Below are 23120 nucleotides of genomic sequence, written 5' to 3'. Positions count from 1 at the left end.
GATCTTCTCATGTCCTTACATACTCCACTGATGTTTTTCTTACTTGGCAAATCTTTTATATGTAATATTTTAAATTCTTTGTTTTCACCCTCTTTGTCCCATAAAATATCTCCCTTTCCCACTGGCAATCTTGAAAAAGCACCATCCACAGCATTCTAAGTCCCCTTTATGTATTGGATGATATAATTAAATTGCCGTAGGAACCCATCTCATTAATCTACTGTTCAACAATTTACATTTATGTAAATAGCTCAATGCTTTATGGTCAGTGAAAACAATCACCTCATCACCCCATAGATATTTTCTGACCTTGGTGAATGCCCACCGCACAAATGCTAACAAATCCTTTTCAGTGATACCACAGCTCCACTAATGTTTGGAAAGTGTTCTTGACGCAAAAGCTATATTCCTCAGTTCCTTGTGCACATCTACCATTTTTTTGGTGACACTGCTACCCTCATGCCGTAGTCACTGTTGTCAGTACATAAACAGTTAAGGCAAGATTGGATCCGGGTGGTATAGTGATCCACTGTAACTCAAGCTATTCTTTATTTCCTGAAAATCTTTGGTGCAATCAAAGTCCTAATATGCCAAATGTTGGAAGTGGATACAGGATATCGACATCCAACTTCTGGCATGTTCCAACTTTGATTCCTGATAGGTTTTCAGTAGAAATTCCACATTCCTAAAAAGGATATGACTTGTTTTTCACTATTAGCGATAGGGCACTTACTTACAACCTCTACCATGTCTTTCTTTGGCAACTTTCCAATGGATGTGATAACAGGTCACAAAAATTCTCTTTCTTGCAAACTCACACTTGTTTAGTTTTATCTTCATGCCACCCTTTCTACGAGCACTTAACATTTTCAATAAATGACAGTGACTTTCCCAGTACACAGATGCCAGCAAAATATCATCAACGCAGACTGTCATTTGCTCATAAGTTCCCTGCATAAAACAAATTCTAATGCCCTTATGAAAACTGCCAGAGACATGTTTAGGTCAAATGGAACTATCTTAAATTGGTAACATCTGCCCCATACGAGAAAGCAGTATATTACCTACTCTTCTTAGCAGGGGCATTTACCAGACACCAGTTATCAAGTCAACACTTGATTTTATTTCAGCATGGTGGAGTTGATAGAGCATATCATCCATATTTTCTGAATGATAAGTTTTCCTACAGATTATGGTATTCTGCTATTTAATGTCCAACACTAGCCACAGTAGATTCATCCCTCTTCCTATGGCTTTTCCCCATTATTTCTCTCCACAATTCTTTCCAGTTCAGTTTCTACTGCTTTAGAGCAATTACTTTTTTTTTTTTTTTTTTTTTTTTTTTTTTTTTTTTTTTTTTTTTTTTTGGGCGAAAAACTGCTATGGTCATTAGCGCACAGTCTGTGACTTAGGAAGCAGTAAAAAACCGAAAACGGAAACCAGCAGCAATGGGAACGAAAGTCATAAAACTGGAGAAACTAAAAGCAGAAGGAAGGCTTAAAAATCCACTACAGAAAGGGGTTGGTTGTCCCAAAAAAAACTTCAAATGACTGACGTCATTTCACTGGCACGAATGAACTCTAGAACGCGATCGGCCGAGCGCGTGTCATCTGCTAAAATTGACGATATATCAGGCGACAGCTGTAGACGGGCGTGTAACGGATTAAAATAGGGGCACTCAATTAAAAGGTGTCTTACCGTCCACAGCTGAGAGCAGTGGGGACAACTATATTGCCGCCGGATCACGTTGTGCAAATTCCACAATATTTCCTCAGAGCAACCATCCGACACCTTCAGGTGGTTCAACCTTGCTCGTGGCTAGGTACAACTGAGGGTATCCGCACACTGACGCCCCATTTTTAGAACACGTTTTCTAAAAACGGGGCGTCGGTGTGCGGATACTGTCAGTCATACCTAGCCGTGAGTAAGGTTGAACCACCTGAAGATGTCAGACTGTTGCTGTAAGGAGATATTGTGGAATTTGCACAACATGATCTGGTGGCAAACCCTTGAAGACTATTTACAACACATCCACTGGGAAAGCTTGAAGAGTCACACGTTATCAGTGTTTATCCCAGCTCAGACCTCAGATGTGATACCTACTCATTACCCCAGTTGAGAAATCTATCTGATCCCCCCAGACAGCCCTTCAACAGGATCATACTGTGGCCTATTATAATCTTTTCAATCATTTAATCACCAATTTCTTCTACAATCATTCCTGGAATCTCTGTGAAAGTTTTTGTTGTTTTCTCTGTAATTCCTGCTGTCACTTCATCCCAGATTGAGTTTCACTGCAGAAGGAAACAACCGCATCAAACCTATCAAGCATGGGCAGCTGAACTCCATGGGTTAAGTCAGTACTGTAATTTTGTGTCCAAAATGGACAAAGAGCTGTATGCTGATCAGATGGTGAGAGATGCTAACATTCATTTATAGCTGGATTGTGAGGTATGGGAGCGTGCTCTTCAATGTGAAAATCCATCCCTCTCCAAGGTTTTAGCTATTACACAGTCATTTGAAGTCATTTGAGGTGTTACAAGCTGCGGGTAACAAAACTGAGTCATGGTGTGAGGTGTCTGCAATTCAACCCTCTCCTCCACACCAAGTTTGAGACAGTTTGCAGGGGAAGACATGATCACATCATGGTGGTCTGCACACAACCACAGGGTCAAGACGGTTGCCCTCGCTCCCAGAGCAGCCGCACCAACAAAGTATACAGGCCAGTATACAACATATGCATTCCACAACCCCATCCTGCCCTTATTGTTTCATTAACCATGAGCACCCAGACCGATACCATACCTGGACGAACTTTTTGCAAAGTTATCAGCTGGTCAATGTACCTCAAAAATTAACTGATTAGATGCCTATTTAGAACTCACTTTAGATACAGAATCACAATGCATGTTAGTTGTCAATACTCCTTTTGGACTCTACCAAACGCCTTTTGGCGTCGCCAGTGTTCCTGGTATTTTTCAATGTTTTTTGGAATGACTTACAGCTGTGCCAGGTTGTGTGAGTTACTTGCATGACACTGTAGTTTCTAGTGCCTCCACTGAAGAACATTTACAAAATCTCTGTACTCTTTTCTCTATCCTTCAAGTGGCCAGGCTGATGTGTAATTTAGAAAAATGTCAATCTTTTAAACCTTCTATTGTTTATCTTGGGTCTGAAGCTTCTTGCGAGATTCTCAAATCCATGCATCTACATGTTTCTACTATTGTGTGGCTTCCATGCCCCATGTCAGTCAAAGAACTTCAGATTTTTCTAGGCAAAGTCACCCTCAACTATAAATTTTTGCCTGGGTCAGCGACAATCATGCAGCAATGCTACACATAGGGATTCAGTTTCACTGGCTGATCGCTGGCTTGTGAAACCATGTTTTCCGTCCTTAAGACCATGTTGCAGTCTGCTCCCTACTTAGTTACATACCAACCAGGCCTCCACTTGGTCCTCACAACGAGCACTTCACAGTATGGTTTGGGGGTGGAGCTAACTCATTGATATCCCAATGGCTCCAAGTGGCCTACTGCTTATGCCTCAGAAATGCTGACTCCTGCTCAAAACAGGTAATCTCAGATAGAAAAGAAAGCTTTGGCCTTTGTATATGCTATGAAGAAATTCCATGTTTTTCTCTATAGTACCAAATTCCACCTTGTCTCTGATCAAAAAACAAAAAAAAAGGATTCCTTATTCAGACCTTAGCATCATTACCAGATCAAGTCACACATCACATTCAATGTTGCGCTCTTTTCCTTTCGCTTTACAACTATGAGATTCATTTCTGCCCTATGAATTGACACACAAATGCTGATGCTTATCTGCCTGCTGGCTTGTCTGGGCCCAGGATTTGATCAGGAGGCATTGCTTTGTTTCCACATTGATGTCGCCGCACAGTAGATGGTCAATGGTTTTCCTGTAGCTGGCACATGGAACACAAAGGCTGTAGCTTCGGATCCCATTTTATGGAAGATCATAATATTCGTACAACATGGCTGGCCAGATTCACCACCTTCTTGTGGATCCGACCCCTCCATAATTATTACATCTTTTGAAATTGTTTCTTTTTTGTGGGTGGTGCTCTACTTTTAGACAAGGATTACGCAGCCCTTTGAGTAGTGATCGCCTGAATGCTTTGTTCGGAGGTTCTCCATTTATTACATGGAGATCACAGGGGTGTATCACACACAAAATCGGTGGCCTGTCGATACGTGCTTTGGCCTGGCTTGGACAATGACATTACCTGCCTTGTTGCCTCCTTTTTACAATGTGGGACACACCAAGCAGCTCCCCAGGTGTCGTCGTCTCCTTGGCTGATGCTGTTGTATGTTGTTTCTTGTCTTTCCAATTCCACAGCTGCCACCACCACAGCCTTGTCCAAAATTTTTTCACCCGAAGCCTTGCCCACGATGTTAGTGTCCCATAATGGTTCACAACTTTCATCGCAAATGTTTGCGGCATTTTGTGATTCCCACGGTGTCCATCACATCCTTGCCTTGCTGTTCCATCCACAACATAATGGTGAAGTGGAATGACAACATAATGGTGAAGTGGAATGACTAGTGTTGACATTCAAAACTGAAATGAAAAAGTATGTTACCAACTCTTTGTTCAACATTGCCTTAGTCAGTTTCTCTCCTTGTATCGTTTCATGAATTTGGCAAGAAGAGCCTGGCAGAGCTATTTCAAAGATGCCAGCTGAGGACATTGCTACACCTCCTGCGTCCTCCACCTGGACATCAACCCGTGCAACCACTGCACCTCTTCCAACCGAGTGTGGATGTCTGGGCTTACGGTTTCAGATGTCATCCTAAATGGATTCCAGCTGTCATTGCCAGACATCGGAGGCAGTATTTCTCTGGCATCCACCAAGGGGATGGCCTCTGTTCGAGACACTGTGATCAGATTCGACTTCACATGGATGGCCGGGCATCACCAGATGTCACACCGCTGCCTCTGAGTGCATCCACATCAGGTGTCACATCACCTGCTGCTGCCAGTTCTCCACTCCAGTGGAGGTGAGGGCTTCTGACACCATTGCACCATTGCCAGGGATTCCATCACCTGTCCCTGAGCAACCACAGATACCAGTGTCATCAGCACCGCGAGCACTGTCACCAGAGCCGATGCCCGAGGCTGACATGGAAACAGCCCCAGCATCGCTGATTTTGCCATATTGTTTGATATGGGAAAGCGGGTGTTCGAGGGTCACTCCTAAAGAAATGCACACTATTTTTTTTTAAATCCACCTTTTATTCTACACGTTTGAAAGTTTTACAGTGTGTAGATACATCCTTTAGGAACAATATTTTCATTTCTCCACATAATTTCCATCCCTCTCAACTGCCTTACACCATCTTGGAACCAGCACCTGTATACTCGCACAGTAAAATTCTGGACCAACCTGTTGGAGCCGCTGTTGGCAGCGTGCACAAGGGAGTCATCATCTTCAAACCTTGTTCCACAAAGAGAGTCTTCAGTTTTCCTATCCCAATGTAGCATGACAATTCGTTCACTGTGATGCCTCTGTCAGCAGCCACCAATTTGTTAACTCTCTGCACATTGTCTGGAGTGTGTGCAGTACGAGGCCTGCTGCTGCGAGGACAATCCTCAATAATGCCGTGCCCGATTTCATCATGTAACCTGCTTGCCCACCGACTAACTGTACTGCAATCGACAGCAGCATCTCCGTACACCTTTTTAACCTCTTATGGATGTTTCCCACTGCCTTGTTTTCACAGCACAGGAATTCTATGACAGCTTGTTGCTTCTGACGAACGTCAAGTGTAGCAGCCATCTTGAAGGCATTCTGTGACAGCGTCACTCACGGGAATAGGTTGAACTAAGTTTGAACACAAGCTGGAAGGATGTATCTACACACTGTAAAATTCTCACATGTGCAGAATGAAATCTGTATTTTTACAAAAATAGTGTGCATTTCTCTTGGACTGACCCTCGTAGAATGTGTCTGCATCCAATGCACTTCAGACTGTACATTCCTGTTGCAACATGGCACCTTACCCAGAGCCCAGTGGACAAGGACAACATTGACATCTCAAAAAACTATGATGACCCTAAGTGAGGAGAAATGCAGTGACATGCGCACGTACTTTCAAATGGCTGGTAGCACTGCTGTGTCATCTGCAGAGTGTGCTTAGACGTGTTTGTGAGCGTGTGTATGCGTCTGTGTTTGAGGTCACCATCAGGGCCTGCAACGGGCCCTAGTCTATTTAAGTCTAGCCAAGCTATACTCGGCCTCAGTTCTCTAAGTGTACTGCTACAGCTCTTTGTGTATGTAATTGGTTTCTGCTGAATGTTACTTAAATACTGTGTTCAAATTGGTAATGCTTCCGTGGAATAAAGTTGTGTTCAGTCTAATGGTTGTGCTGTACCTATAACTAATTACAACAGAGGATAATTTTAGTCTGCCTACAAAATTTGGCAAGATAGTTGAACAGTCTACATTGTGCACATTTTGTAAGTTTTATGCCATTTGGCTTACTATTTTTGCTCAAAGTAGCACTCGGGTTGTCAATAAATTTTGTTGCAGCAAACTTTCTCCCAAGCTGAAGGAACTTGATCTCTTTGTGTAGTTGGTTTAGAAGCCTTTTCTTTTGTGACATTATTGTTTAGTAGCTTGTTTATAAAATTTGGTAGCCTCACCACTTTTCTGTTTATAGTTTTTGAGACACACAGGGATGAAGTTGCCTGAAAACAAAGTTGATGCGAAAGTAAGTAGGGTAATTTTTGAACTGTTGTACCTGACAAGGGATGCCTGATTCATACTTTCATTAACTGCTATTTGAAAGAGCAAGTTTTTCTCTACTAAGTATTAAATTTCCATGAATGCTTTTTTCCTTTAAGGTGTTCAATTATCCAGTAAAGCTTCTCAAGCAAATGACAAATGGATCATCCAAGAAAAATATGGAAGGACATGCGAAAAATTAATTTTTACAAAACTTAGTCCTTTCTCACATCAAATCAACACTAAAGTTCTACATTTCATTGTTTTTCTACCAATTTGTTCCAGAAAAAACAAATTTGGGCATATGACTTGGTGAACATGAGGTATAAATATCTCCAAAAACTATAACAGAAAAATTTGCATGTTCATAGCCACATTTTGTGGCCTCCTTTGTTTTTTTGGAGGATGATAATGCAAGTCACTAACTGCATGCTGTTGAAAAAATAAGTGAAGCACTAATTGTTTCCTCAGGTGCATGATTATACTGGCTTTTGGTTATTACACTTCACAGAATGTGATGTCCCATATTCAACATAAGAACTATGAATATTTATGATCCATTAAGCTTATTCTGTGAGTTTTGAGCTTTTTAGTATCATATGATGACATGAGAAAAAAGAAATAGGGTCATTCCATATCAAATCACCCAATAAAAAATAAATTTTACACCCACCTCCTTAGATTTTCATGAAATTTGGCTCAAATGGTTCTAATACCATCCTGACAACACCTGCAATTTTTTTTGCTGTATCTCTTACAGTTTTTTTTTAATAAATTTTTAAAGTTTTTATGTTTTGCGTTTTCTGAACCTTCGTAAATGGTCAGTTTAATTTGTATTCAAAACTTTAAATTTGCTTATCTTAAAAACTCTTTTAGATAACATGATGAATTTTTGCAGCAAGTTTATTTATTATACATATTTGAAGATAAAAATGATGCTATTAAAATATATTAATATTTTCTGTGAAAAAAAAATATATATATGTATTTTTTTCTTTTTTTTAACGGATGTTTTGTTTTATAAGAATTGCAATATCTCAAGTCTCAGACCTGATAGAATGCTCAAATTTGTTTTAATTTACTCTTAAACATATAGGCTACTTGATAAAACAAAAATAATGATGGCTTTTTAACATGTTTATTAATTATAGTAGATTACATTAGAATTATGTACAAAGATAGTTTACTTACGACACTTATGTATAACCCAACTGATTGCTTGAAACATTGAATTTTTTGAGTAATTTTGTCTTTTTAATAGACATTAATGCTGATTCAAACTGTTTTTCCACTTCATCCAAGAGCTTTCAGTTCTTTTGATACAGTCTTTTTTGAAGTAATACATTCTCCCAGTGCCGCTTGATTGAGGTGCGTCTACTACACAGACTATGTGCTCCAAAGGCACTATGCAGGAATCTTCTCTTTCAGGCCAATAAAATGATGCAGCGGGTCCTGAAGGACGTAGAAATAGAATTTCTGCATCTTCTTCATCATTGAATATTGTTTTTACCAGTCCAAAGTACCAGTTACCATCATAATTTGCAGCCACATAGCAATTTATGGATGGTTCAACACGAACCCAATCAGAAGAAGAATGGAAAGAAAAGACTAAGGAGGGTTTTACACTATCTGTAGTCCTTCTAATTTCAAGGTTGTTTGTTGGAAGTGGTCTGAAGTTATGAAAACTTCTAGTTCCAGGAATGGTTCGGGTTGCTGAAAAACGTTTTTCTAGTTTTAACCGTAGCAAATCAGCTTCTTTTTTGTCAATAAAGTGAAAATGAATGTTTTCAATATTTTTTTCACAAAACTTATACACATCGATTGCTGTCATTATTTGTTCTTTGTCTGAAAGCTGTAGACTGGCTTTCCTTAAAATTCTTTTAATAGTTCCTCCTAGGCCATCACAAATTGACTTCCCATGACTTGTTGCAAAAAAAGAGTGTTGGGCCTTCAAATTAAAGTCTCTCAAGTGTTCAGTCAAATTTTTAAAACTGTTTCTGTTTTTGTACTGCCCAGCACAACCATCTGTAAAGTAGTGAACTGAGTCAATGTCAGTATGATGTAATGACAGCCACTTTGTAATTTCTTTTTGTACAAAGTTAACAAAACCAGTGTCATGTTCTTGGTCATCACTAATAAAACAGTGGTTGGAAACAAAAACATTGTTTTCCTCATTTCTTAGAAAAACTCCAACTGGGTGTAGAGTACAACCACCTCTATTCCAGTGGTAACTTTGGATCTCATTCTGTATAACAAAGGAATAATTTTCACTGAAATCCATCACAATAATTGCTGTTTTGGGTGGTGGGTCTTCTTTCAATCTTTTAAACGCTGCTGATTGGGATTTTGCTATAAACGAGTGTGGGGTGAGCTTTTCCAATGACCTAACCAATAAAGAAATGTAGTCTTCAACACTGATAGACTGTTTGATCATTTCTGCCCTGTCTGTGTTAACCCACTGACTGATTACAATTTCTTCTTCTAAATCATAATCTTTACTTAGTTTTTCAGTTAAGCACTCTGTTAGCGCAGTATTTGCAGGACAGCTGTTGCAATGATGTAGCATGCAGTTTTGGTTTCCTGTGTTGCACACAAGCATCTTAATTAGGTCTTTATAAGATTCTTCAATTTTCACAGCATCCAGTAATAGTTTAACATTCTGGTGGATACTGCATACACATACAGTGTGTGTGCCTGCAGCACCAGCAAGGATACACCATTTAGGTCTCAAGAAACAAAATTTCGAAAATCCTACTTCTACCTCGGGATTCTCCCATTTGAAAGAATAATAGAGTTCTCTCAAGTTACACAAAATGAGTCTTTTTTGCATGTACACATTTTTTTGAACACTTACTTTGTCTTTTGTTCCAGGTAGCACTCTGGAACTTTCATCCTTTTCATAAAAATCTGTTACAAGTCTTACTGTATTTTCAGAAAGAGTTTTACCTTTTTTTGGACCAGGAGTTTCCAAAATACCCTTTTCAGATTTTAGTTTTCTAGCTTGTCGCACCATGTACTCACTTACATTAAATTCTTTCATCACTTTATTTCGAGTCCAAGAATCTGGAGCCAAGGTCAGAATCTGGATTTTTCTAGACCTCCCAACAGATGAAATCTTCTCTTTCATAAGAGAAATCATTACATCAAAATCCTTTGCTTTCTCAACCACACTTTTATCTTCTTCGTCATCATCAGAACTTGGTGCATCATATTTTAATGCTTTTGAAACCGCCTTTTTTGCAGTCTTTTCAATACTGCTAACCTTCCTTTTAAAATAAGACCCTTTACTTTGTTCTGACAAGCCATGAAGCTTTATCGGTGTTAAACCTAAATAATCAAGAGCAATGTTTGTTTGTACGAGGGATTCATTTCTGGATTCCAACGATTCTAATTCAACCATGACTTCATCATCTGTTTCACTTTCATTGACTTCAACTCTTAATTTTTCCTCACAAAAGTTACGGCATGTTGAGCAAAGCTTTTGTCCAGGTTTTATGCTAATATTTTTTGTCAGTAATTGTTTAGAAAGATCCAAGCCTACACTTCTCAACGATTTTTTGATGGGCTTTTTGTGTTTTTTTAGTGGGTCTACACATGTTGTTTGATACTTTTCAAAAACATTTAAAAAGTAGTAGCTGTGGTGTGAACATATATTCTTAAATTCACACAGATTAATTCCAGATCGTAAGTGGATAAAATCTTTTTCTTCCTCACTCAATTCTGATACCGGTTGTAACTTTTTTGAAGGTGTGTAGGTTGTTTGGAAACAGTCAGATTTTTTAAATAACCCTACACTACAGGTTTGAATATCTGACATACTGATTTCACTTTTGGTCTGATTACTGTTCTGGTTACTTTTATAGGATATTGGAAAAGAATCTCTGTAAACTAAGCAACCGTACTTACTGAGAGTTCGAATAAACTTAATAAAATACTATCCAAGCACTATTTAACACTGTAATAATTTTTTACTTCAAAACACAGGAGTAACAATACAAAATCCAAGTGTACATTGTTACTCCAAGAAGACAAAAACTTATTTTCGGTGTCTAAGTCACTTGGCATTTTTTATTTTTAAAATATAATTAATATTATTTTAAAAATTAGATAACTATTAAACAGGTTAAAAAGCCAACATAATTTTTCTTTTACCTAATAGCCTATACAATTAAGAGTATTTTAAAACAAATTTGAGCTTTCTATCAGGTCTGAGACTCTAGATATTGCAGTTTTTGTAAAACTAAACATCCGTTAGCTAAAAAAATAAAATAAAAAACTTATAAATTTTTTTTCATTTGGAAGAATTTAATATATCTTTATGGTAATTTTTTTAACATTTAGATATAATATACAAACTTATTCCAAAATTTCATACTGATATCTTGAGTATTCTTTAATATACAAATTTTTTTAGTTGTGAGGACACGTTTAAGTTACAATTTCCGACTGCTGAAACAAAGCCAAATCTAAAAACTTTAAAAATTTATAAAAAAAACTATAAGAGATAGAGCAAAAAAATTTTACAAGTGCTTTCAGGATGATAAAAGAAGTAATTGTACCAAGTTTCATCAAAATCTGACATGGTTGGTGTCAAGGCCTGGGTGACTTGACATGGAATGACCCAATAACTTTAAAAATTGAAGCAAACTTTCATCTTGTTGCTCACATAATGATATTGCTTTGCAAAACTAAGGAATTCATAAAGTTAAGAAGATTTGCGAAAGTATTATTTTGGTAACTGGATGCTTCACTTTGTCATTTGCTGCTCTATAATTCCAGTAACAGTCTGGTAAATGTTGGAGGAACTGTTGTTAAATCAATTTTTCTTCATCAAAGCCATTTTGTTGACAAAATTTGAATCTCTGTGACGATCAAGCTGTAATATTTTTTCAAAGATGTATCATCACAATCAGAAAGATTTGAAATAGCAAATCAGCTGAAAAATAGCAGCAAATATAGTCCAATTTATGACGGTCAATTTGTAACCATCAAAAGTATTTTTGGAACATCACAGCTTCTGAATTACACTATCTGGCAGACATAATGGTAGATTAGATTAGATTAGATTAGAGTAGTACTTGTTCCATAGATCATGAATGCTACACTTCGTAATGATGTGGAACGTGTCAGGTTAATAAAAGGTGTTTATACAAGATATTACATTACACAAAATATTACATGACACTTTTTTTTGTGGGGGTTTGGGAAATTACCCACTCACTATATCCAAAAATTCATCTAATGAGTAGAAGGAGTTGCCATTAAGAAATTCTTTTAATTTCCTTTTAAATGCTATATGGCTATCTGTCAAACTTTTGATGCTATTAGGTAAGTGACCAAAGACTTTCGTGGCAGCATAATTTATCCCCTTCTGAGCCAAAGTTAGATTTAACCTTGAGCAGTGAAGATCATCCTTTCTCCTAGTGTTGTAGCCATGTACACTGCTATTACTTTTGAATTCGTTCGGATTGTTAATAACAAATTTCATAAGTGAATATACATATATTGTGAGGCTACAGTGAAGATCTCTAGCTCTTTAAATAATTGTTTGCAGGATGATTTTGGATGAGGTCCAGCAATTGTGCTGATTACACGCTTTTGTGCAATGAACACTCTTTTACTCAATGATGAGTTACCTGAGAATATGATGCCATACGAAAGCAGAGAATGAAAATAGGCATGGTAAGCTAATTTACTCAGATGTATATCACTAAAATTTGCAATGACCCTAATAGCATAAGTAGCTGAACTCAAACGTTTCAGCAGATACTCAGTGTGTTTTTTCCAGTTTAACCCCTCATCAATGCATACACCTAGAAATTTTGAATATTCTACCTTAGCTACCAATTTCTGATTGAAGTATATATTTATTAATGGTGTCATTCCAATCGCTGTGTGGAACTGTATATACTGTGTTTTGTCAAAGTTTAATGAGAGCCCATTTGCAGAGAACCACTTAATGATTTTCTGAAAAACATCGTTTACAATTTCACCAGTTAATTCTTGTCTGCTGGGTGTGAGAACTATACTTGTATCATCGGCAGAAAGTACCAGCTTTGCATCTTCAGGAATACAGAATGGCAAGTCATTAATATATATTAAGAACAGCAGAAGACCCAAGACCGAACCTTGCAGCACCCCATTCTTGATTGTTTCCCAGTTTGAGAAATCACCAGTTTTTTGCATATTATATGAACTGCTTATTTCAACTTTCTGCATTCTTCCAGTTAGGTATGATTTAAACCATTGGGGCACTGTCCCATTCATACCACAGTACTTGAGCTTATCTAGAAGTATTCCATGATTTACACAATCAAAAGCCTTTGATAGATCACAAAAAATCCCAACGGGCGACTTCCAGTTACTCAGAAAATTTAATATTTCATTAGTGAAAGTATATATAGCATTTTCCGTTGAAAAAATCCTTCTGGAAACCAACCTGACATTTTGTTAAAACTTTATTTTTACAAAGGTGTGAAGCTACTCTACAATACATTATTTTTTCAAAAATTTTGGATAAGGCAGTCAGAAGAGAGATTGGGTGGTAGTTGTTGACATCAGACATATCTCCTTTTTTATGCAGTGGTTTAACAATGGCATACTTCAGTCTATTTGGGAACATATCCTGCTTCAGAGAGCTATTACATATGTGGCTAAGAATCCCACTTATTTCTTGGGAACAAGCTTTTATTATCCTGCTGGAAATGCCATCAGTTCCATGTGAGCTTTTATTCTTGAGAGAGTTTATTATCCTCCTAATTTCAGCAGGAGAGGTGGGTGGAATTTCAATTGTATCAAATGGTGTGGGTAAGGTCTCTTCCATTAACTGCCTTGCTTGTTCTAATGAACATTTAGATCTTATTTTCTCTACAACATTTAAAAAGTGATTATTCAAAATGTTTTCGACTTCTGGCTTGTTGTTTATCAAGTTTCCATTCGCTTTGATGGTGGAAAAGTTGATAGGAATATGCAATCAATCTTTATACAAAATTTCTGGAAGGAAAGATACTATTTTTAAGATCTGATCTCATGTCGAAAAATATTAATTACTGGTTTATCAAATGAAATTTGTTATAATAAGTTACACTAGGCCACATTTTCAATTCATGGATTTCTATGACAGTTCTTAATTAGCAGTGAAACTTAACTGATAAAAGCAACTGTCACACTTTACATAAATATTATTGTTCATGCTGCTTTTTGGTCTGCAACTGTCATGAATCTATGTCAATTTATGTGTGAGCTCTCACTTATAGGTGGCACACAGTATTTCTTTTGCTTTGATTACATACTTGAAAAATTTCTGTGATATCATGGGAAAGGCCATAATAATCTAATTTGTACATTAAATTGATGAATAAATCAGAAGTTGCTGCAGTCTTTTTTTCCTTGGTTAAATTGAGCATATAGTTAAGGTACACTAATGGTGTTGGTGGCTCTTCCACTCCGTGTCGCTGTTAGCAATTTGTTTTCCCTTTGTTGTAGTCAATCTGGTGATAATATAGTGTAGCCAATGAAAATCGCTGAGTCTAATTACTTTTTTTTAGTGGAAAATACAAATTGATGACTTTTGTTTTTGACAATTATTGAGCTGGCTATCATGGATTATGAAGTCAGTTGCTGGTTTTTGTATGTATTTATTATTTTGTATATTTCTCAGAATATGGCAAGGTTTCTTGGGATATTGTTTCATATTCCAGTGTTATATTTTTTTTTGTTATGAGTTGGTGATATCAATGAATGTGACTGGAGGAAAACTGAGTCTGTTGATGGATTGATCTCCAGTTTAGCCCAAATATCATTTCAAAAACTTTGTTCCAAACTGTCTCGATTTCGCAGGTTGTGGTTATGCAGGACTCCGAGAGTACAGTTTCAGTTTTATGAAATATTCTTCTTTTATATGACATCCTGCACAATATAATCCACTACGCCACCATGTAATTTCATACTTTCCTCATCATGATGGCATTTATTGAATGCCATTTTCTCATTGGTTCTGACATCTTGTCTAATCACCTGAATCATTATTTATCATGCTCACCTCCCACTATTCACCGTGCAAACAGTTAACAACTGCAGAATGGCAATGCAAAAGCCACCAACACCATACATACACTTTTACCGAACATTTTGATATAAAAAAGTAAGACCTACACGTATATTTTTAAATTGTATGAGACAACAAGTCTGAAGCAGTGGGTCTTAATTATTATTTATATGATTTCCACTGCTTGCCTCTGGTTGGTTAGCAATTCTGTGGGTAGTTGGATCCTGAAATGAAAACTGTTGGGATTTCTGACTAAATATATTATGCTACCGCAATTCTGTGAACTCCGTACATTTTCACATGGCATTCTGAAAACTATGGATCAAGGCAATCAAATCGATGCTGGATTTCTTTACTTCCAAAATGCATCTCTCTGTACCAAATCAACGTTTATTAACAAAAGCTTGATCATCTACATCCATACTCTGCAAGTCACTTGACAGAGTGTGGCGAAGGGTACCTTGAGTACCTCTATAGGTTCTCCCTTCTATCCCAGTCTCGTATTGTTCGTGGAAAGAAAGATTGTCAGTGTGCCTCTGTGTAGGCTCTAATCTCTCTGATTTTATCCTCACGCTCTCTTCGCGAGATATACGTATGAGGGAGCAATATACTGCTTGACTCCTTGGTGAAGGTATGTTCTCGAAACTTCAACAAAAGCCCATACTGAGCTACTGAGCGTCTCTCTTGCAGAGTCTTCCACTAGAGTTTATCTATCAGCTCTGTAACGCTTTCGCAATTACTAAATGATCCTGTAATGAAGCGCGCTGCTCTCCGTTGTATCTTCTCCATCTCTTCTATCAACGCCACTAGTACAGATCCCACACCGGTGAGCAGTATTCAAGCAGTGGGCGAACAAGTGTACTGTAACCTACTTCCTTTGTTTCCGGACTGCATTTCCTTAGGATTCTTTCAATGAATCTCAGTCTGGCATCTGCTTTACCGACAATTTTATATCGTCATTCCATTTTAAATCACTCCTAATGCCTACTCCCAGATAATTTATGGAATTAACTGCTTCCGGTTGCTGACCTACTATATTGCAGTTAAATGATAAAGGATCCTTCCTTCTATGTATTCGCAGCACATTATACTTGTCTACATTGTGATTCAATTGCCATTCCCTGCACCACGCGACAATTCGTTGCAGATCCTCCTGCATTTCAGTACAATTTTCCATTGTTACAACCTATCGATGTACTACAGCATCATCAGCAAAAAGCCTCAGTGAACTTCCAATGTTATCCACAAGATCATTTATATATATTGTGAATAGCAATGGTCTTACGACACTCCCCTGCAATACACCTGAAATCACTCTTACTTCAGAAAACTTCTCTCCATTGAGAATGGCATGCTGCGTTCTGTTATATAGGAACTCTTCAATTCTGTCACACAATTGGTCTGATAGTCCATCTGCTTGAACGCCTTGCGGAAGTCAAGAAACACAGCATCTACCTGGGAACCAGTGTCTATGGCCCTCTGAGTCTCGTGGACGAATAGTGCGAACTGGATTTCACACGATCGTCTTTTTCGAATCTCATGCTGATTCCTACAGAGTAGATTTCTAGTCTCCAGAAAAGTCATTATACTCGAACATAATACTTGTTCCAAAATTCTACAACTGATCGACGTTAGAGATATAGGTCTATAGCTCTGCACATCTGTTCGACGTCCCTTCTTGAAAACGGGGATGACCTGTGCCCTTTTCCAATCTTTTGGAACGCTACGCTCTTCTAGAGACCTACGGTACACCACTGCAAGAAGGGGGGAAGTTCCTTCGCGTACTTTGTGTAAAATCGAACTGTTATCCTATCAGGTGCAGCGGCCTTTCCTCTTTTGAGCGATTTTAATTGTTTTTCTATTTCCCTGTCATCTATTTCGATATCTACAAATTTTTTGCCATCTGTGCGACAATGTAGAGAAGTAACTACAGTGCAGTCTTCCTCTGTGAAACAGCTTTGGAAAAAGACATTTAGTATTTCGGCCTTTAGTCTGTCATCCTCTGTTTCAGTACCATTTTGGTCACAGAGTGTCTGGACATTTAGTTTTGATCCACCTACCGCTTTGACATGAGACCAAAATTTCGGCCAAGTCAGTACACAGAACTTTACTTTCGAATTCATTGAACGCCTCTCGCATAGCCCTCCTCACACTACATTTTGCTTCATGTAATTTTTGTTTGCCTGCATGGCTTTGGCTATGTCTATGTTTGCTGTTAAGTTCCCTTTCCTTGCGTAGCAGTTTTCTAACTCAGTTGTTGTGCCACGGTGGCTCTTTTCCATCTCTTACGATCTTGCTTGGCACATACTCATGTAATGCATATTGTACGATGGTTTTGAACTTTGTCCACTGATCCTCAACACTATCTGTACTTGAGATAAAACTTTAGTGTTGAGCTGTCAAGTACTCTGAAATCTGCTTTTTGTCACTTTTGCTAAACAGAAAAATCAACCTACGGTACCTTTTTTAATATTTCTATTTACGGCTGAAATCATCGATGCTGTAACCGCTTTATGATCGCTAATTCCCTGTTCTGCGTTAACTGTTTCAAATAGTTCGGGGTCTGTTTGTCACCAGAAGGTCTAATATGTTATCGCCACGAGTCGGTTCTCTGTTTAACTGCTCAAGGTAGTTCTCAGATAACGCACTTAAAAAAATCCACTGGATTCTTTGTCCCTGCCACCCGTTATAAACATTTGAGTCTCCCAGTCTATATCTGGTAAATTAAAATCTCCTCCCAAAACTACAACATGGTCGGGAAACCTAACTGAAATATTATCCAAATTTTCCTTCAGGTGTTCTCCCACAACAGCTGCTGAGCCAGGGGCCTATAGAGACATCCAATTACCATGTTTGAGCTTGCTTTAACCATGACCTTCATCCAAATTATTTCACATTTCGGATCTCGGTCAATTTCCTTCGATACTATTGCACTTTTTATTGCTATAAACACGCCTCCCCCTTCACTGTCCAGCCTGTCTCTGCGGTATACATTCCAATCTAAGTTTAGAATTTCATTACTGTTTACGTCTGGTTTCAGCCAACTTTCCGTCCCTAGTACTATGTGGGCATTGTGACCGTTTATTAATGAGAGCAGTTCTGGGACCTTTCTATAGTTCCTGCAGTTTACTATTACCACATTAATATTGTCATTCCCTGTTGCTTTTGCCTACTGCTACCTTGTCGCGTCTCAGGAGACGTCTTGTCGGGCCTAGGGAAGGAATTCTCTATCCTAAAAAAAAAGCACATATGCACTCCACGCGTACTTCGCTACCCTTGTAGCCGCTTCCTGCGTGTAGTGCACGCCTGACCTATTCAGGGGGACCCTACATTTCTCCACCCGATAGCCGAGGTCAAGAAATTTGCACCCCAGATCTCCGCAGAATCGTCTGAGCCTCTGGTTTAAGCCTTCCACTCGGTTCCAAACCAGAGGACCGCGATCGGTTCTGGGAACGATACTACAAATAGTTACCTCAGATTGCACCCCGCGAGCGAGGCTTTCCGCCTTCACCAACTCCGCCAACCGCCTGTCTGAACCCAGATGGCAGGAGTCATTGGTGCCGACATGAGCAATAATTTGCAGTCGGGTGCACCCAATGCTCTTTATCGCCGACAGGGCCTCCTCCACATCCCGGATGAGATGAGGTGATATCAAACAAAATTTGTGACTGGGCTGAGGATTTATTGATTTTTTTTTCGGGGGGGGGGGGGGGGCGCTCAGATTGTGACCTTTGATGGAGAGTCATCAACAGAAGTGGGAAAAACATAGGATGTTTCCCAGGGAAGTGTGTTAGGGTCCTTTCTGTCCATTTTGTATATTGGCGACCTGGCAGACAATGTTAGTAGTACAACCAGATCCCAACCTCTGACATTTTGCAGAAGATGTAATGAAGTAATACCTGAAAAAGCTACACAAATACCCAGTCCGCTCTTGATAAGATTTCAATAAGGTGAAAAGATTGGAACTTGCTTTAAATAAAAGTGCTGGAATGTCAAATCAGAGTTAGTGATAGTTGCTGAATGTATAAGAACATTGTAACTCAACTTTAGATGTTATTTCTGGTGAAAAAAATAAAAAATAAAACACAAAAGTCATCCACATGGCAAATCCTGAGCTCTATCAAAAAAGCAAACGCTGTGTGTACTGTGCTTGCAAACACCAAACAAGGAGCTACAAGTTGCAGAACAGCAGGCAGCTACAGCGTTACAAATGCAGTCAATAAAAAGTGGTATTGATTATGATATTTTAATATATTATGGTACATCAACTGAGGATGGATGAAAACCCTAAGTGCACCTCAGCATAAACAAACTTATATAAAAAGAGGCTGGTAGGTGTATTTCTTCGAGTAATTTAATCCACAGTCACACAGTTCAACAACCATTTTCATAGATAAATTAATGGTAAAGTGTTGCACTTCACAAATTGAGAAAAATAGTATCTTATGACTAAAACTGATGAGTACCACAATCAATGTAATCTGCCAACTGAAACAAATACGAGTGTAACAACTTTTATGGATATGGAACTGAATGACAATTTGTGTGAATATGGAAGGGAATGATACAAAAACTCAGCTGTAAAGGAGGTGGAAGGCTTTGGTTCACTGTCAGGATACTGGGCAATCGAAGAGGGGCAGCACGAATGATCACATTTATTTTGCTCGTGGGAGAATATCAGTTATACGCTCACAAAAATACACCCCGAGGAAAGTAAAACCTGTACTGCCAGACGCTTGAGGATTATGTAAATTGTCACCACTATTTACAGTTTCAAGACTCAGTATTAAGTGAAGAATCTGGAAATACGCTTCAGCCTTAACGTAGGGACCGCGAAGACAGCATTAAACTAATTACAGCATTTGAACCGTCATTCTTCCCGCGTGCCAAACGTGAAGAAACCCTAACACGCGGTACAACGTGTTTGCAGAGTGTGTACGAAAATGTAAAAAACCGTTTTGCACTCTGATCACGAACGAATGTACTGCGTCGGGAATTGCAACTGAGTTCAAGTAAAACAAAATTCACTGTTTCTTCATTTAAAACATTTTTACATTACCTTTCACAAAATAATTCCAGTCTTCGAAAAAAATACAGGCAATCAAACACAACAATGAGTTCTTCTATCGACTTTTTGCTTTCGAGAAACAAAGATATTTCCGAAATCGTATCATCTATGTTAACAAACCGTCTTCGGCTGTCATGATAGTGGAATCGTGGTGAGTCTTTTGTAAATGAATCGAAGGGGTACACGGTTGTTTTCAGATAAGAATCAACCGTGGATGGCTGTTCGGAATGTTTTTTTGTGTAATGTACAGTACATAAAAAAGATGTAGGCCTAAGTTCGTTAATATAAATAATTGAAGGCGAGTAAAGTCGGACGAGTGCTGATCTAAAACTGTAAGCTGTGAAATATATTCATAGTATATTAAATTGTTAGAAATTGGTCAGCCATTAAACAAATATTGGTGTGAAATTTAATCCGTACAACCGGCCCTAAGACACACAAACCAATAAATTAATGTAAACGACATGTGTAACATATTGAATGAAACCGATAAGATCATCGTAGTAAACGAATCGTATTGCAGAAAGTACCAGTTCGAGTGCTGTCGACATTGCCGAGAAGTTATTTGTTGTAAGTTCTATAGTCGTCGGTAGCGATAAACTTCCAGTCACTCACTCATAATACGAAAATAGATCATGTGTTACTGTTGCTGCATGAAGTATTACCGCATTTTAATCATTCAACGGCCATTAACGGCCAGACTGCGTCAAGCTTAAAGTACAGAAAGAATTAGGAATATACGGCACATATAATGAAATATAAAATACATCAATAAAACATATTAAGAAAGTTTGTAGCTTAATAGTAAAACATACATGTAATGGTTAACTTGCAGGTAGTGTAAATTGGTAGCTAAGTATCAAAATTTCATTACTCATCATTTGATAACACTATTTGGTTTAGGTACATCAACCCGTACCACAAGTTCACACTGCAAAAAATATCAACTAAAAAGATCAATAAGATCCTGGTTCAATCCCGTCTCCGGCCATCCTGACTTAGGTTTTCCGTGATTTCCCTAAATCGCTTCAGGCAAATGCCGGGATGGTTCCTTTGAAAGGGCACGGCCGATTTCCTTCCCCATCCTTCCCTCACCCGAGCTTGTGCTCCGTCTCTAATGACCTCGTTGTCGACGGGACGTTAAACACTAATATCCTCCTCCTCCTCTTCTGCTAAGAAGTGGTCGAGGGAGAGTGGTGTCTGAACCAGTAAAAAGCTACCTGGGTAGTGAATCCCACGTACCGGTAATTAGTATTTTTACGTCAAGTGGAGGGCTCTGCGATGTCACCTGTGTATTAGTCTGGGGAAACATCTTTTGAACGAAAGTCGTGGAATGGTTATTGGGAGTGCTGGGAACAGTTTTCATACATGGGCGTGACTGATGCATCACACCTCACAGCAAACACAGAATGATCTACATCTGAATGTTTCCTGAAAAAGTTTGCTGGCACCATGAATTCCAGAATGAAAGCATTCAGTACAACCAGGCCAGTATCTGTCCTGTTGCTATGATTTCAAATATTTTGACTAGGTATTTCGGGGTAAATATTTCTGGACAACAGAGCTGTCGAATAACTGTAGGTACACCACAATAATAAATGGAGAAACAAAATATTGGCAGCCGAGACAGCTCGAAGAATGACAATCGTAATACCTACATCTGAACTTTACCGGCAAAACATAAGAAGTTTGTGCTATAAGGAAAATGAGCTTCTCAAGGCATATAAAAATATGAACGTATTTCTGAAAATGTACTATGCACAACATAATATCGTCTCAAAGTACAGACCCTAAGTGGATGCAGCTAGATGAATACAAGGTACCACAATACTGTAGGTGTAATGTGGGAAGGTGTAGGGGGGCTATATAGACAAAAGTGAAATAAGTCCCAGACAATACACTTGTGTGAATACTGCATTGGACACCTGTTTGGGAGGTCAACAGCAGTAATAGATTTGGAATCACACAAGACGGCAGTTCTGACAAACAGTAGATATTTTAAACTTCATTAAGCAATTAGACTCAGTAGAAATAACTGCGAAGTGATTGTGTCTAGAGATTTAAAGGTAGATATCATGCCAGTTCTGGTCGAGGGTACCTAAGGCTACTGATGTCCAGCTTTGGTTTGACCTCCACAAGAATAGAAGGACATAGTACAACATTAATTGATATCTTATTTCTAAATTCATCTGTCTTTAATCAAATAGATGCAAGCCGCATAATAAATGGTTTATCTGACTATGATGGTCAAATGCTAGAAGTAATGCATCCCATCCATCAGGTTTAACTAAGAAAGGCAAAGTAAAATTTTACAGAATTGTAAATGCTGACTATTATACTACCGAGACAGAATGTACTGGATGAAAAATTGGAAAGTAGTTTATCAAGGGTTCACAGCAGATGAGAAATGTAATTCTTTCCTAAAAATATTCTAAAAACAATATGAATCCAGTTTTCCTTTACAATAGCTCAGGAACACCTACAGTGGGCCCTGTGAAAAAAAGATGGCTAGCATCTGGGATCAAAGTATCTTGTGCTAGGAAGACCAAGCTTTATTTAATACAGTGCTCTAATCAAGACTTGAAAGTGCATTGTTGTTGTTGTGGTCTTCAGTCCTGAGACTGGTTTGATGCAGCTCTCCATGCTGCTCTATCCTGTGCAAGCTTCTTCATCTCCCAGTACTTACTGCAGCCTACATCCTTCTGAATCTGCTTAGTGTATTCATCTCTTGGTCTCCCTCTATGATTTTAACCCTCCACGCTGTCCTTCAGTACCAGATTGGTGATCCCTTGATGCCTCAGAACATGTCCTACCAACCGATCCCTTCTTCTAGTCAAGTTGTGCCACAAACTCCTCTTCTCCCCAGTTCTATTCAATACCACCTCATTAGTTATGTGATCTACCCATATAATCTTCAGCATTCTTCTGTAGCACCACATTTCGAAAGCTTCTATTCTCTTCTTGTCTAAACTATTTATCATCTATGTTTCACTTCCATACATGGCTACACTCCATACAAATATTTTCAGAAATGACTTCCTGACACTTAAATCAATACTCGATGTTAACAAATTTCTCTTCTTCAGAAATGCTTTCCTTGCCATTGCCAGTCTACATATTATATCCTCTCTACTTCGACCATCATCAGTTATTTTGCTCCCCAAATAGCAAAACTCCTTTACTACTTTAAGTGTCTCATTTCTTAATCTAATTCCCTCAGCATCACCTGACTTAATTCTACTACATTCCATCATCCT

Source organism: Schistocerca cancellata, chromosome 2 (assembly GCF_023864275.1).
Source record: "Schistocerca cancellata isolate TAMUIC-IGC-003103 chromosome 2, iqSchCanc2.1, whole genome shotgun sequence".
In the NCBI taxonomy this organism is placed as follows: domain Eukaryota; kingdom Metazoa; phylum Arthropoda; class Insecta; order Orthoptera; family Acrididae; genus Schistocerca; species Schistocerca cancellata.
Note: the sequence above shows the minus strand (reverse complement) of the source record.